The following is a 16405-nucleotide window of genomic DNA, read 5'->3' as shown; positions in this document are numbered from 1 at the left end:
CCGACCCTGACTCTGGGCCTGTGACTCCTGTAGGAAAGTGAGCACTGCTGAGGAAGGAAGCTGAGCACCACGTTTCCCGCCCCTGTGAGCCTGCACAAGGGGCCCCTTGGGAGCCGTGCGGACGCGTCACGGGCACACCTCGCGTCACTGGACTTCACAGGCCACGTTCCTCTCAGATGGCAGCTCTGTGGTGGCCTTGCCCCGGCGTGTGTGTTGGGCCTCGTGGCTGGCCGCAGGCCCCTGTGTGACAGGAAGGTGAGGATGACGTCCTGGTGACATTCCCAGGATGACGGAAACGTAAATTTTACGAGCACTGGGAAGGCCGGAAGCCAGGTGGCCCCGGGGTCCCGGGCCTGTCACCTGGGTGTCCTAGGGTGTTCCCAAGGCGCGCTTGCTCTTCGCTCTGGTCTGTCACTTGCGCCATGTCTCCTGGTGACGCCTGCTCTGCACACAAAGTGCCGGTGTGTCCCCATCTCCGGGGCCCGGCGGAAGGCAAGGTGGCATCAGGGTGAAGAGGCCTTCTCCCGGGGCGCCCTGCAGGACAGCACCAGGCCTCACCTACGCCGCGCCCCTGACTGAGTGCTTGAGCACTTGGGCTGTGGAGTGGCCATGGCTGTGTGTGTGACAGAGTGTGTGTGTGTGTGTGTGTGTGTGTGTGTGTGTGTGTGTGAGAGAGAGAGAGTACATGAGAGACTTTGTGTGAGAGTGTGTGAGACTGGTGAGACTGTGTGAGACAGTGTGTGTGTGTGTGTAAGAGAGAGAGAGAGAGAGAGAGAGAGAGAGAGAGTGTGTACGTGAGAGACTGTGTGTGAGAGTGTGTGAGACTGGTGAGACTGTGTGAGACAGTGTGTGTGTGTGTGTGTGTGAGAGAGACTGTGAGAGGTGTGTGTGTGAGAGTGTGAGAGTGAGAGACTGAGACTGTGAGACAGAGAGAGTGTGTGTGTGAGAGAGAGAGACTTTATCAGGTGTGTGTGTGTGAGTGTATGTGCGAGTGAGAGACTGAGAAACTGAGAGACAGAGAGTGTGTGTGTGTGTGTGAGAGAGAGAGAGAGTGAGAGACTGTGAGACTGTGAGACAGAGAGAGTGTGTGTGTGAGAGAGAGAGAGACTATGAGAGGTGTGTGTGAGAGAGTGTATGTGAGAGTGAGAGACTGAGAGGATATGTGTGTGAGACACAGAGTTACATGTGTGTGTGAGGGAGTGTGTGAGTGTGAGATTGTGTGAGACAGCGCGTGAGAGCATCCGTGTGTGTCTTTGTGAGACCAAGTATGCATGTGTGAGCATGAGTGTACGTGTGCATGTGTGACTGGGTGAGAGTGCGTGAGTGTATGTGCGAGTGTTGTGAGTGCTGTGAGACTGTGAGAGTGTGTTGTGTGTGAGAATGTCGTCTGTTGTCCGGGCTGGCGTCACCCTTTGCTAACGCCCCCTTTCCTGCGGGAGGCGGCCCTCTCGGCTGAGCTGTGTGCCTGCGTGGCCCTCGGGCAGGGGATCCCCCCGTCTTCTAGAACTCGCTGAAGCCCATGGCCAGTAGCTCCGGCTCCGTCCCCGCGGCCCGAGTCGGCCCTGCGTGGAGACAGAGCTGTGGACAGCGTCAGTGCTGGGGGTGGGGCCCCACGCGAGACGCCGGGCCCCTGAGTTCGGTTCTCTCCCGCCCACGTCCGCTGCGCCACCTGCTGCCCTGCATGGCCAGGCCGAGCCCCGAGCCCGCCGTCCAGGCTGTGGCCTCGGACCCGTGGCCTGAAGCTCTCCCTGTGGCCTGCGCGGCTGCTCTCTGTCCGTCCTGCTGGGCGCCAGCAAGCTGGGGTCCCCGACTCCCAGCAGCTTGGCTGGGGCGGTGCAGGGCCCAGGGAGACGGGCTTCCGGGGACAGGTCAGCATCCCTGTGTTTGTCCGAGCCCAGGGCTCACGATGCGAGATGCGCCCTGTTCCCCGTGGGAGCTGGGCTGGGGGTGCAGTCCCGTTGGCGCGGAGGAAGTGCAGCTGCCCAGTGGCTGGCCCCGGCCTCGCCCGCCCTGCCGGCTGGAACTCACCTCCCCCTGCGGTACTGCTCAGCGACCGAGTCTCCTGCCCGGGGAAAAGGAGGGAAATTAACTCTCGAGCCTGCGTGGAGGGGGAGGGAGAGCGTCTGGTGCCCAGGCCACCCCGGCGGGGCTGAGTGGTCAGTGCGGAGTTGGGGCCAGCCTCAAGTGCAGGACGGGCATGTCCAGGGCCTGACGGCGTCTTCGGGCTCACCTCGGTCCTCTCTCCCGGTGACTCTGGAGCCGTGACGTCACACATGTGGCTCGCAGCCCTTCCTGAGGGCAGTGTGGCCCCGCGCCTGGCGGCTCTGGGGTCACCCTCACCCTGGGAGGGCGCTTTTGCGCTCGCTGTAAGTTCTCTGGGTTTGGCTTCACTGCGGGACGGCCCCTGGCCCCAGCCGCCTGGAGGCCGGGTGCAGGCCCGCCTGCCGGGGGCCTCGGCAGAAATCAGCGGGAATCGGCTTCCCAGCTGGCGTGGAGACGCCTTGCGCCTGCCTCCCCGCCTCGCCCTGGCCCCCCGGCCCTGTTCCCAAGTTGGCCTCGCAGCCTCGTTCTCGGAGCTCGGGTGCCGGTGGTCTGCGCTGCCAGGGTGCCGGGCGCTCCCCCCCCCCACGCCCCTCTGCAGCTGCAGGCTGGGGCGGGAGGCCGGGAGAAACCCTCGGGCCTTCCCACATCTGGCCGTGCTATTTATAGCCCACAAAGGCTGTTTCTCCCGACCAGTGCGGGCTGTGGCCTGTTGTCAGGCGCGGGGGACGCCAGCGGGGCAGCCTCTCAGGAGGGCCTGGGAGCACCCGGCACGTGTGTGTCCACGCACGCTGGCCCCCGGCTGCCCGGCTGCCGTCCGCGCCCTCCTCACACGGAGGGTGGCCGGTGGGTGGCCGGTGGGTGGCCGGTGGGTGGCCGGTGGGTGGCCGGTGGGTGGCCGGTGGGCGGCCGGAGGCGGGTGAGGGTGGGGTGGGCGGTGTAGTGGAGGGACGCGTAGGCCCCTGGGGAGCTGGGAGAGCCGGGCCGGGCACTCAGGGAGGCCGGGCCGGGGGCTGCGGGCTGGCCTGCAGGTGCGGGGAGTGGTGGGCGGAGCCTGGGCCGGAGTCGAGCCCAGGGAAGGGTCCCTGGTCCCTCATCCCCAGACGCCGCCCTGGGAGACGCGGTCCTGGATGGCCGGTCCCGAGTGGCAGGCTGCAGAGGGCGGCCCGAGCCCCCGGAGGGCCCTGCAGAGGGGACCCGGCTGTGGCGCGGGGGGCTGCCCCGGGCACGTGAAGGGGCAGCCGTGCTGGCGCCTGCCCGCAGCGCTGAGCCTGCAGGACGCCCTGGGCTCCCTGGTGGGGCCCGGACATCAGGATCCCAGGAGTGGGGGTGGGGGGGGACTCGGGGAGGCTGAAAGGTCTGGGACCGCATGGAAGGAGGAAACTGAGTCAGGAGGAGAATCCCGCAGAAACCAGGTTTATTGGAAAGTGCTCCCGGCCGGCCTCGCAGCTTCGCCCCGCTGGTGTTTTGGGGAGGGGGTGTGTTTCCACGGGGGAGGGGGAGGCTGGGGGGCTGGGCCCGGGTCTGGCAGGCAGCCTTTTGTTGTGGGTTCCTGGTTGGGGCGGGGCCGGGGCCCGGGGCGGGGGCAGAGCAGCACGGGCAGCTTCAAAGTGTCCCTCTGGGCCGGCCGACAGCTGAGTGTGCGGGATCCGCCGTGTGTTTGGGCCTGAGGTGGAAGCTGCACCCTTAGCCCCCCGGGCCAGTGCAGAGCGGAGGCCTGGACCTCACGTCAGCCCGGCGATTCCGCTGACTTCACCGATTGCCTGGAGAGATACCCTCCCGGTTCCTACGTGATTCGCACCGTGGCCACTGACCCCCCCAGCTCCGACCCTGAGGCCCGGGGCAGGAGGGCTTCTCCCCGGGGCCCCGGGAGGAGCACGGCCCTGCTGGGACCCCCAGACGGATGACACTGGGCGTTTGGGAGGGGGTGGCGCAGAGGAAGGTGGGGTTTGCGGCCACCCCCGGCTGCAGCCAGAGAGTCCATCCCGTGTCGGCCCCGCGAGCTGTCTCTGGCTGGAAGCTGACGCCTGAGCCCGGGTCCCAGGCGGGAGGGCGCCCCCTGTGTGGCTGGGAAGCCGCGTGTCAGAGGGGCCCAGCGGACTGGCTCTGCCACGCCTACAGGGGTCCTGCCCGCTGGCGCCCCTGCGCGTGGGGCCCTGCTCAGAGCCGCTCGGCAGAGGGGCCGGGCCCGGTGCCCTCACTCGCTCCGCCTGGGCGGCCCTCACCGCCCACCTGCAGGGCGCTGGGGCCCAGCTGGGTTTGGCGCGTGCCTGCAAGTCCGCAACCCGGCCCTTTGTTCCTGCTTGGGGGCCACACCCTGTGGCTCAGGGCTTACTCGGGGCTCACTCCTGGGGGGCACAGGGCCTCTCGTGGGCTGCAGGGAAGGCCGCCCCCGGGGCCCCTCCGAGCCCAGCCCCCTGCGCTCTGCCTTCCTGCCTCGTCCCGGGGACCGGCTGGCCGGAGGAAGGGCTCGTCGGGCGGCTGGCGGGCACGGCAGGAGCCGATGCCGGAAGGAGGCGTGTGTGTGTGTGTGTGTGTGTGTGTGTGTGTGTGTGTGTGTGTGTGTGTGTGTGTGTGTGTGTGTGTGCCGGGGCACGCGTGGCAGGGGGCCTGAACTGGGGCACCCCGGGACCTGGCACCTGGCCTCGGCTTCCTGCAGGAGCGCAGACCCGGGCGTGACTCGGCCCGACCCACACCCCCGTGTCCCCCACATGCCCCGTGCCGGGCAGGCCGCGCCCGCTCCTCGGGGTGTGCTGAGGTCAGGCGGGTGTGGTGGGCGTCCACGGGGCTGCTTGAGTGGGTGCGCAGAGGGCGAGGGGTGAGGGTGGAGCCCCGCCCGCCTCGCCCCTCCCGCAGCTGCCTCCGGCCCCGCCTGCTTCCTGGGTGCCCGGTGGGCAGGGGGCGCGGCTGTGCTCTGCCGAGAAGGCCACAGTTCTGCCGCACGCCCAACCCGCAGCCACGGTGCCGCCGTGCCTCGCGCTCATGGCAGGTAAGCCAGGAGGCCCCCTGGGGGGAGGCGGCGCTGCGGGGGTGAGGGTTGTTAGTGACCAGAGTCCCCGGTCCCGTGGCAGGGTGTGCTCCCCACGCCCCCGGGGCCGCTGGGCAGAGCACTGGTCTCGGGGCCGAGGGCGTCTGCGTGGACCGAGCCCTCAGCGTCCGGGCGCGCACGGGGACAGCAGTCACCCAGGAGCGCGCAGGGTCCGAGTCTGCGGTGGGCACGGCAGGAGGGGAGCTCGTTTGGGTGGGGGTCAGCAGCTAGGCAGGCTGCCGGGCGGGCCAGCAGAGCCCCCACCCCCCACGCCTGCGACCCGCCGGGGCCCTGACTCCCCACGGCTGGAAGCTGTGGGGGGAGACGCGGGCTGCCCCGAGACCCCCGGCCGGGGAACCAGCGCCCCCCGGGACAGGTGCCGGCCCCTCGGGGCTTCATGTCCATGCTGCGGCCTGGCCGGAGTCTCTGGCCGAGCCCGGTTCACGGTGCCCGGCTGGGCGGTCAGCCAGGAGAGCGGGAGTGGGCAGCGGCCATGGGCCGGGCCTCTGCGCAAGGCCGCCCCTCGCACTCTGGCTGGCGCTCGGGACACCCTTTCCGGCCGCTCCCAGCCGTGCCCAGACCAGCTTCTGCGACACGCTGTGCCCTGCCTGGGACCGCGGCCCGTGGGCACGTGTGGGCGAGGCAGCCCCGCCCGCGGGCCTTGTCTGTGCTGGGGGGGTGGTGTGCCGTGACGGGCACCCAGTGCCGTCCTTGGTTGGGGCCTCATCCCCTGGACGTCACCTCATGGGTCTCGTGTCCATGGCCAGCACGGAGCTGAGCAGTGTGAGAGGGACAGGTACACACACGTGCACACACGTGCAGAGGGGAAGAAGCCCTGGCATCGGCTCTGGAAGTGTGTGTGTGTGTGTGTGTGTGTGTGTGTGTGTGTGCATGTATCTCTGTGTCTGGTGTGTGTGTCTGTGTGTCTGTGACTGTCTTCATGTGTCTGTTATGTATGTTTGTGTCTGTGTCGGTGTGTGTCTGTGATTGTGTGTGACTGAGTGTGTCTCTGTATGTGTTTGTGGTCTGTGACTCTGTGTCTGTATGTGTCTGTCTGTGTGTCTGTGACTGTGTGTGTGTATCCTTCTGTGTGTCTGTGTGCATGTGTCTATGAACCTCTGTGTGTGTCTGTGTCTATGTGTGTGTGTCTGTGTGTGTGGCTGTATGTCTGTGTGTGTGAATGTCTGTGTGTGTCTATGAGTGTGTGCCTGTATATGTGTCTGTGACTGTGTCTGTGTGTCCATCTGGGTGTCTGTGTGCGCCTCTGTGTGTGTGTGTGTGTGTGTGTGTGTGGCTGTATGTCTCTGTGTGTGAATGTCTGTGTCTATGTCTATGTGTGTGTGTCTGTATGTCTGTGTGTAACTGTGTCTGTGTATGTCCATATGTGTGTCTGTGCATGTGTCTATGTGAGCCTCTGTGTGTGTGTTTGTGTGTGTCTGTGTGTCTGTGATGTGTCTGTGCGTGTGTCTGTGTGAGCCTCTGTGTGTCTGTGTCTATGCGTGTGTGTGTGTGTCTCTGTGTGTCTGTGCATGTGTCTGTGTGAGCCTCTGTGTGTGTGTCTGTGTGTCTGTGTGTGCCCTGTGTGTCTGTGTCTCTATGGACTTCCCCTTGCGGGTGAAGGCCGGCTCTGGCCTGCCTGCCGTCCTCGCTGTTCTCGGTGACTGATGGCTCCGAGGGGCTCCCCGTCCCCGGGTGTGGCCATGGACACGGCAGCGGTGAGCTGTGAGAGGGCCCCGTGCCCGGCAGAGCCAGTGCCCACCGCACACAGCAGTGCTCGGGCAGAGGGGACCGACTTTGCACCAGACGGCCCTACCGAGAAGCCTCGGCTCGACGGGGCTCGACAGGGCTCTGGGCGGGTGGCCCCGAAGGGTGAGCAGGTGCGTGTGCGGGAGCGTGTGGCCCCCGCGCCCTGCCGGGGGGCCTCCAGACAGAAATAGGTGCTTCTGCTTTTTGCCACGAACCAGGGTGGCCCTGGGGCCCGGAGCGGTGGGCTGTGGTGGTCTTCAGGTTCCTTCGCCAAGAAGGGCTTCCTGCTTGGGAAGGGCCAGAGTCTGCATCTCGGCGCCCTCGGTTCCTCCTGGCCGGGCCCCGCTGCAGACGGGCTGTACTGGCCACGTTTCCGTCCTTGTCGCGTGTCCCGCCTTGAGTAGTGCCTCTGAGCGCGTCCTCCTTTGGTCATTCTCCAGGTTTCTCGAGTCGGTTTCCTTCAGGTCCAGCACTGTCAGTGACAGGGCCGGGGGTCCCGTGTTCCCCACCTGCCCCCCCACCAGTGTCCCCCTCGCCCCCACCCTGGGAGGCCCGGTTACCGTGACCAGGTCTCGCTCCTGTCGCCTTTGGCTACTGTTCCCTGACCAGGTTTCTTCGTTTCGTGCATCGAGAGATCACTCGGTGCCTGTCCCTCCCTCCCGCCCGCTCCGGCCGTGTGGCGGCAAACTGCGTGCTCTGTCTCTGCTGTGCCCGCATCGTTCCTGTTGGCGCCTTAGGGACCCGGGCCAGCAACCAGCCCCTCCCCGCAGACGTGGAAATCACTCGGGAGAGAGAGAGAGAGACCCCAGAGACAGCTTGCGCTGGAGAGTGCTGAGACCTCGCGGGGACTTTAAGATTACAGGGGCTCGCGAGGCAGCCCCGCGGGTGGGGCACCGCCTGCCGTGGCCAGCCCGGTTCCTTCTCCGGCATCCCATGTGGTCCCGAGTCCGTGAGAAGTGATCCCCAGTGCAGAGCCAAGACTCAGTCCTGAGCACCACCAGGGGTGGGTGCCAGAGTGCGAACCTGTGGATCCTGAGTGTGTCCGGGTTATAGAGATGCTGTGGGTTCGTCACCCCGGGACCTTTAGCCCGGCCTGGCCTCGTGCCTCGTGGCTGAGTCAAGCCAGCATCTCGGGTCCCCTGGAACGGACTTAGGTTCTCTCTGGTGTCGCGACCCAGCTCCGTCCCTGGCCAGGTGACAGTGGCCTGGGCCCCTGGAAGGCCCCAAATGCCCTGCCCAGGCCAGTCCGGTGCTGCCCGCCCCAGTGCCCGGGGTCCCGCTCCAGCCGCTGCTGTCCCGGTGGGGGCTCGGCGCCTTGTCACCGACACCTAGTCAGCTGGGCAGTGCCCCCCGACACGCACCCACTCAGCCTGCTCGGCGGCTCTGCCCCTGCTCTGCCGGCTCGGAGACCCCTCAGGGCCCGGCCCAGGCGCTGGCGGTCCAGGGCGGCACACAGGGCCCGGCCCCAGGGCTCTCAGGGGATTCCACGCGGGGCGAGGTGGGAACTGCCAGCAAGCCCGCGTGTCTGTCCCACTTCCTGCTGGGCACATCACAGGGTGCGTCCACGCGAGGCTGCCGGGCACCCCCCACTGCCAACTCGGGCAGCTCCCTGGGTGGCCCCAGGCCCCGCGTGGCCCCGCGCACGCCCCTACTTCGTGGCATGGAACTGCCCGGAGCCTCGGAAGGCTGGGGCCCTCGGGGATCTCGGGGGTGGCTGCAGGGGGCTCCAGCTGAGGTCTGGGGGGGGGGGCGGGACGCAGGTGACTCCCTGCTGGCTGCCACCCCCGTCTCACGCTCACATGGCTGCGAGCCGACCCCCGGGTCCCCTGCAGGTCCGTGGGCTGGTGAGCCCGGTGGGTGCCCCGTGGCCGCCCCAGCGTTACCGAGGTCCCTGGGGAGGGCCTGGGTGGCAGAGGTGCTCCTGGCCGCCTTCAGTGCTCGCGCCTGCACTGTGGGTGGGCAGCAATGCCCCCGTGCCTGTCACCACCCTGGTGACCTCCCTCGTCCCAGTGCTGCATTCCGACACTGGACACGGATGTCAGGGGTCCGAGAGGCCTCCCTGGGCCCTGCGCTCTGTGGGGGGCAGACCCGAGGGCGGGCCACGGGAGCACCCAGGGACCCTCAGGTCCACACCCCAGTGCCCGCCCCTGCCCCGCGGGGCTGAATGAGCCCACACAGGGCCACGCACACAGCCTGCATTCAGGCCGAGAATGGGGCCAGCTTGTCCCACGGCCCCGGGCCTCACTGCGGGCCCTTGTCCCACGGCTGAACAGAGCCTTGTCTCAGCTCAAGTGGGCCCAGCTGCCCACCGCCCGTCCCTGTGCCCACCCCCGCCGCCTCCACGTGTCGGGACGGGTGCCCCAGGCGGCAGAGTCCCCAGGCTGGGCGCCGGGTCACACCAAGTCCCGCGTCGTCCTCCTCGTGGTGGCCAGGGGCGCTGGGAGAGCAGCCTGGAGAGGTGAGCGGGTCCTGGGGCCACACACGCGCTCTTGCCGCCCCCTCCAGCTCCCCGTCCTCCCTCCAGCCTCCCTCCAGCCTCCCCTCCAGCTCCCCATCCTCCCTCCAGCCTCCCTCCAGCTCCCCATCCTCCCTCCACCCTCCCTCCATCCTCCCATCCCCTCCGTCCTCCTTGTACCCTCTGTCTTCCCCTTCATCCTCCCCCTGTCCGCCCAACACCCCCCTCCACCTTCCTCACTGCCCCCTTTTATTTTTATTTATTTAATTTTAGGGCCACACCTCGCGGTGCTCAGGGCTGACTCCAGGCTTTGTGCTCAGGCAGGGCATGGAGGTCAGATGGGGTGGGTGCCGGGGATGGAACCAGGGTCAGCCATCTCAAGCTGCACTATCTCCCCAGCCCCTCTCTCTCCCCTCGTCCCTCTCTCCCTGCCTCCCTCTCTTCCCCCTCCCTCTCCCTCCCTCTCCCTCCCTCTCTCTCTCCTTCTCTCTCCCTCTCTCTCCCCTTCTCTCTCTCCCTCTCTCTCTGTCCTCTCTCAAAAAGTAGATGATATGGGTTTTTCTTTTTCCAGAAAAAGCGATTGAGCCTCTGGAAACCACTGTTCCCAGAACGCTGACGTCACAGCTAGCACTGTGCTCTGGGGCTCTGGGTGTAGGGGGTGGGGGTGGGGGGCGCCCAGCCCTGCCAGCTCTCACCCAGCTCTCACCGTGAGCGGGGCCCCAAGCAGCAGCAGGCAGCATCGTCTCTCCCCGGGCGGTCCTGTCCCGAGGGCCTGTCCCTGAGGTCAGCTGTCTGCCGGTGAGCGCGTGCAGGCTGGGCAGAGATTGGCACTCAGAACCTGGGGGCTGGCCTGAGGCCGGGAGCACTGGGGTGGCAGTGTGGCCCGGCCCCAGGGACTCCTGCTTCTGTCTGCGTGGGCGGGTGATCCCGGTGGGGGTTGGCCGCACTTTCTGGGTGCTCCCTGAGGGGGGCGTGTTTCTGGGTGCTCCCCGAGGGGGGCGTGTTTCTGGGGGCAGTGCCAGGGGGCCTTTCCGAATAGCGGGCGTTTGGCGCCTGCGTTTGGGCGTCTGCCCCTAAGTGCAGCCTGGGTCCTCGCCAGATCCTGGCCCCGGCGGCCCCCCGTCCTGATGTGGAGTTCAGAAGAACCTGGCCCCAGGAACACGTTACCCGAATTTGGCCAGGCACAGGCCTGGGGTCAGGAGTGGACCCGGGGGACAGGCCTGGTCCAGGAGCTGGTGCCAGGCGCGGCCAGGGGGGAGGGGCCAGAGGATTGCGGAGAGTGTGTCTTGGTGGGGGAGCAGGAGCACCCCAAGAGCCCCCCCAAAAGTGAGTCTTGGAGGAGAAATGAGGGCCGGGCCCAGGGGCGCCTTTTCAGCCAGTTTCCCGGCCCTGTGAATGGGGAGCAGGGAGCCTCGCCGGGCGGATTTGCATGTGAATGGCTGGTGGCCCCCGGCCCGGGAAAGGGCTTCCTAATTGGCGCCCCGCTGGCATTCCCATTCAGCCCGCATTCCCGCAGCCCCAGGCCCGCCCCACCCCCACCCCGCCCAGGCACCAGAGCCACCCCAAGTTCAGACCCCCCCTTTCTTTTTTTTTTTTTCTTTTTGGGTCACACCCGGCAATGCACAGGGGTCATTCCTGGCTCATGCACTCAGGAATTACCCCTGGCGGTGCTCAGGGGACCATATGGGATGCTGGGATTCGAACCTGGGTCAGCCGCGTGCAAGGCAAACGCCCTACCCGCTGTGAGACCCCCCCTTTCTTAATGTCATCCCCAGGTACCCCAGAGTCACAAGGTTGCTGACCGTGGATTTCAGGCTGGGCTCCGGCACCCGTCCCTCTCAGGGGCCCGGTTTCCTCCCGCCCCGGCTGCCTCTGGGCAGACACTCGGTTTCTTCCTTCCCTTGTCCTCTTTTGGTGCTGTGGTTTGCAGCCCTGCTGCTGAAAGTCTGTCGTGCATGCCACTTCCTTTCAGCGCCCGGGCCACTTCCCTCTCTCGGAGTTATCGTGGACCCTGTCCTGACCCTGCCCGCTTCCCCACCCCAGCTGCCCCCGAGGGCTACCTCCCCTGCCCGTGGCCCGTCTGGGCGATGTCCCCCCTGCCCTGCTCTCCCCACCCTGTATGTCAGTGGGCGCATTCCGTGCCAGGTGCCTTTGTGGGAAAAGTCAAGAGGGCATTGTCTGTGCCTGGGCTGGCGTTGGCAGTGCAGGGGTGCAGGGAGGCCGAGTGACACGGCTGCCGTGGTCAGTGGGTGATGAGGGCCCAGCGCCTCCAGGTCTAGGGGAGGGAGCCCGCAGGCAGGGGAGAGGCATGCGGCCGCTGTGGGGGCAGGGACCCTGTGGCTCTGTCTAGGCCGGGCCCAGGGCCCTGGGGTGGCCCCAGCCGCCCTGGTGACGCGGAGGAAAGGAGCGTGGGGCCGGTTCGACCGCTTTAGCAGCGGAGGTGACTTGTGGGCAGTGACCCCAGCAGCAGGCGGTCAGCACGCGGGGGTGGCGGGTGACCCGGAATCGGGTCTTTGCAGGCTCAGCACTGTGCAGCTGTGGTGCCCTGAGGGGGCTGGCAGGTGCTCTGAGCAGCGCCAGGCCTGGGGCCACGCTGCTGACTCTGTCAACAGGCCCCCGACTAGTGCTCGGGCCTCCCGTCCAGGCATGGGTGCCCTGGAGGATGTGCACCTGGACAGACCCGGTGTGGGTGCGGGTCTCGGGCTGCAGTGGGCGGGGTGGTGCAGGGCTGGGCCAGAGCCCGCCCGTCTCGGTCACCGCCTGTCCCGAAGGGGCCTGTTGGCGAGGTTCCTCCTTCCCCAGCTCTGCTTGGGGAGCACTGGGCCACGAGCCCAGGAGCGCGGCGCCCCGAGACCATGGCCCTCAGAACCGGGCTCACGGGCACTGCCAGGGACTCTGTCCGGCCCGGGGGTGCGTCACGCTGTCCCTGCCCGCGCCCGCCCACGCGCCTCTCGGGGTGCAGGGAAGAGTTTCGAGCAGGCAGGTTTGAGCCCCTGTTCCGGGAGCCGAGCAGCCGTCCCAGCACCCTCGCCGCTGTGGGAGGAGGCAGCTGCCTCTCGGGAGCAGCCCCCCGGCCCAGGGCTCGGCCTCAGCCACGCCCGTCCTGCTCTCGGCCGACTCCTGCCTCGCACTCAGGGATCACTCCGTGGTGCTGGGAGGACCATCTGTGCCGGGGATCAAGCCTGCATCGGCCACGTGCCAGGCAGACGGTCTCCCCACTCACTGTCCTTCCGGCCCCGCACTCGCGTCGTGCGAAGCCCCTGAGTTCGTGGCGAGTTCACCCCGCAGTCAGACCCTGGGCCGTGGGCCGTGCTCAGGGGCCCCACGAGCACCGCCGGGTGGTGGCTGTCCCTCGAGGCGTGCACAGCTGGTGCAGAGCCGCCTGCAGGGCCGCATCCTGGGCTGGTGCAGGGCAGCGTGCCAGGGCCGGGCCACCTGCTTCGCGCAGTGACACCATTCGGGGCAGCAGAGGCGCTGGGGGCACCAGCTCCCCCAGGGACCCCTGCAGGACACGGGCAGCAGCTGGGCGGGCCTCCGGCCGGGTGTGTGCTGGGCAAGGCTAGGCCCTGGGTGGTCCCAGTGAGACGCGGCTGGGCTGGGCCTCGGGAGCGCACGTGAGAGCGAGCACTCGGGCCTCCCGGGAACGCGCCTCCACGGCACAGCTCAGGGCTCGGCCCGGGGCTCTCGGCAGGCAGCCGCGTTGGTCCTGGGGCCTGGCCTGGGGGCGCAGGGGGGCACAGGGGCCAGGCTGGATGACAACCACACAGGCTTGCTCAGAGGAACTGAGACGGCCCTGGGCGGCGGAGGGGCCCGGGCGTGGGCGGTCTGTGCAGACCCACACCTCTCACTCTGGCCTCTCCCCCCGCCCCGCAGCGCAGGGGGACTTTCTAGACGCCTCGTGTGGCCTGCGGGTCCGTCCGCGGGCCGGCGGCTTCGTTCTCTGTGGCCATTTTTAGAGTGTGGGTTCGGGGCGGCCGGCAGCATTTCCCCTCTGCTGCCGGGGGCGGGGGGGGGGGCGGCTCTGCAGAGGGGCGGCCGGCCGGGGCACTGTCCCTGCTGCCAGGGGCGGGGGGCGCAGCTCTGCAGAGGGGCGGCCGGCCGGGCGCTGTCTCTGCTGCCAGTTCCCAGCAGGGCACCAGAGGGAAGTGAAGGAAGATGGGAGCAAACTTCCTGAACAGTCACGCCTCGGGGGCCGGAGTGATGGTGCAGTGGGGCACTTGCCTTCTGCGTGGCCGACCTGGGCCCGATCCCCGCATCCCTATGGTCTGCTGAGCCTGCCGGGAGTGATCCCGGAGTGCAGAGCCAGCAGTAACTCCGGAGCACTGCTGGCTTTGCCACCCCCCCCCCGCCCCAAGACAGAAACGGTCCCACACCAGGCCAGAGGTACCACTGATGTCCCTGTGTGCCTTTCAGTAGAGGCCTAGGAGTGGAAATCACACTCACACACCTTCACACACACACATGGCATCATGCATGATCATACACTATCCTATCGGGTCTCTGGAGGGTGCTGGCCTGGACCCGGTGGAATCTCGGGGGAGGGGAACCTTCCCCAGAGGGTGGCCGGAGTCTTTCTGCTCTTGCATTCTCTTCTGGAAATTTCCAGGGACCAGGTTCTTCCCAGCGACCGCGACCTCTGACCCCTGGTGAGCCCTGTGGGACTGGCAGAGGAGGGTGGGAGTCTGTGGTGACCCTGCTCTCCCGCCAAGGGGCCCGCGGAGACGGGACTCCTGGAAGGGTGTGAGCATGGCAGGCTTGTCCTCAGGGCGCCCCGGTGGCTGGGCCAGCGCTGGGGGGTGCACTGAGTTGGCAGGACAGAAGGTTCTAGAAGACCGTGGGGGCCCCCGTTGTCCGGGCCACACATACCCCCCGTGCCCACTGGTGTTGCTCTTCCAGCTGCAGTGAATGCCGTGTGCGCCGGCCCGCAGCTGCGTGTGGACGCCTGGGGGGACTCGGGCGGCGGGCATGGTGACCTCCCGAGGGGCAGCATGCCCTGCCCTGCCCAGCCTGGCTCCCGCCCGGCCCGGGGGTGGGGGTTCCTGTGGCCCGTGTGGAGACTCAGCTCATCCCCCTGCGTCTCGGACACCGTTTCTGCACCTAACGGGCAGGTCCCGGAGCACTGATGCTGCCCGGGCCAGAGGTGGGCCCCGGGGCTGGGCCCAGGCCAGCCGCTGTGCGTGGGGAGGGGCGGGCGGGAGGCCGCGGGGACGCGGGAAACTGCTGACTTGTGGAAACGACAGTCCGACAGTCCGGGGAGTTCCGATCAGATCTGAGGGCGCCCCGCCCAGCCGCACCCCGGCCCCGGGCCCAGCTCTGCCGCGCGGCACCTGGCCAGCCAGTTCACCTGCAGAGGCGGGCGGGAGGTGGCCTGGGGCGGCGCGGGCCCGCGTGAAGACCCCACCCCAGTGCTCCTGTGTCTCCGCGCTGTCCGCACCTGTCCCGGCGCAGCCCGCCTCACGGAGTCGGTCCCGGGACGGTGGGTCCTGGCCGCAGTGCTGGGGAGATGAGCTCCCCGGCGGGCTGCCCGGCACCCGCTGCCCAGGAAGGTGCGGGCTGAGGCGCTCACGGGCCCCAGCGGCTGCTCTGTGGGGGGCGCTGTTTGTCCCTGGAGCCTGTCCGCTGCCCCTCGGCCACTGTGCAGGGTCCTGGTGGGCCGGGCACACCACTGACGACGGTCCTGAGACTCCTCACCTCCCCGCAGCGGCGATGTTTCCAGAACTTTCTCTCCCCCGTGGATACTTCGGTTATTCTTGGCAGGCCAGGCCCTGGGAGTACCAGTGACCAGTGACCCTCGAGACCCTGGGCAGGGCGGGTGGCAGCTTTGGAAGCTTATTATGTTTTGTTTTGTGTGGGGGCCACTCTCAGGGGTGCTCAGGGCTCAGTCCTGGCAGTGTGCCCCCGGGGGCTGGTGCCAGGGTCCGAGCGTCTCGCTCACCCTGTTACGCCAGCTCTGGAAGCTTGGTACCAGAGCCTGAGCTGCGGGGCGGGAGCGCAGCTTTGACCCCTGCCTGGACCAGCCCACGTGACCCCAGTACAGCGCTGGGACAGGCGCGGGTCACCACGAGCCCGGTCCCAAACAGCGAACGTTCTTAGGTATAGGTCGATTAAGTTTGTGGGGGAGGGTGGAGCAGGGCAGAGTACGGGCCGCACTGGGCTGTGCTCAGGGCTGACGCCTGCTTTTGTGCTCAGGAATTACTCCTGTGGCACTCAGGGGACCACACCCGGGTAGTCGCGTGCCAGACAGACGGCCCCCCCACCCCCCGTGCTGTTGCTGTGATCCGTGTCGCAGGTCTGTGTGAGGGCTGGTTTGGGATTTCCCAGCCTGGCCCTGAGCAGGACCAGGAGCGGGTCTGGGCGGCCGAGCCAACCCCCTCACCCCAGACTAGAGCTTGTGCGTTTCCTTCCTCCACTCCTGCCCTGAGGCCTTGGCTGGCGGTGCCCTGCGTGCGCTCCTGCTGGGGCTCGGGGACCGTGTGGGCAGCTGTGTTCTTCCCTTCACTTCTGTGCTCTCTTCCCTTCTTTCTCGCCTCCTTTCCCTCTTGGCCATGGCCTTGGATTACGCCCGCGGTGCTCAGGGATCACGCCTGACAGTGCCTGGGAGGCGGGGATCGAACCCCGGCCGGCCGCGTGAGAGGCAGGTGCCTTGCCCCTGGCCCCCAGCGCATGCTTCTCCCGCCAGCAAGCGAGCCTGCAAGCGCACATCCCCAGCCTGCCGCTGCCGTGGGGTGCGTGTGCGAGGAAGGGGCCCGGCTTCTTCCTGGCAGCGCCGGGGCAGGAGTGCTGGGCCTGGCCTTGGGCTGTGCAGGCCTGGCTGGTGCCTGCTGGAAACTCGGGAACACGAGCCCCGCGGCCGGCTGCCACAGTGGCCGTGCAGTGCTGCAGGCTCCGAGTCGGGGTGACGGCGGCAGTGCAGGAGCCGTTCCTGCCCAGGGCACCCTCCGGAGCCCCCTGTGTGTCTGGGAACCCGCACACAGGACTCGGGTCCTAGGACGTTCTGGTTTATCGCCCAGTGTAAGCTCTGAGGCCGGGCCCTCGCGGGTGTCAAGGCTCCCCATCACCCGTGTCCCCTGACGGGGCTGCTGCTCGCGCCTGTCCGTGGCCCCATGACCTCGTGTCCGCGCGGCTCTCCTGAGCTT

General features: G+C 67.7%; 1 protein-coding gene across 3 annotated transcripts in view; it reads left to right on the top strand.

Moving 5' to 3' along the window:
- SEMA4D (semaphorin 4D) overlaps window positions 1–16405 on the top strand; it is a 70588-nt gene that overhangs the window by 22672 nt on the left and 31511 nt on the right. The window contains exon 1 of one of the 3 annotated variants that reach the window (XM_055128685.1): window positions 9219–9272. The exons of the other annotated variants lie outside the window; for them this stretch is intronic. The gene's annotated coding sequence lies outside the window, so the exon portion shown is untranslated. Of the gene's footprint in view, window positions 1–9218; window positions 9273–16405 lie in introns of those variants that run through there. 3 annotated transcript variants of the gene reach the window in all.

The sequence above is a fragment of the Sorex araneus genome, chromosome 2 (genome assembly GCF_027595985.1).
Source record: "Sorex araneus isolate mSorAra2 chromosome 2, mSorAra2.pri, whole genome shotgun sequence".
Taxonomy (NCBI): domain Eukaryota; kingdom Metazoa; phylum Chordata; class Mammalia; order Eulipotyphla; family Soricidae; genus Sorex; species Sorex araneus.
The sequence above is the reverse complement of the archived record's forward strand: the minus strand, read 5'-3'. Positions and strand labels throughout refer to the sequence as shown.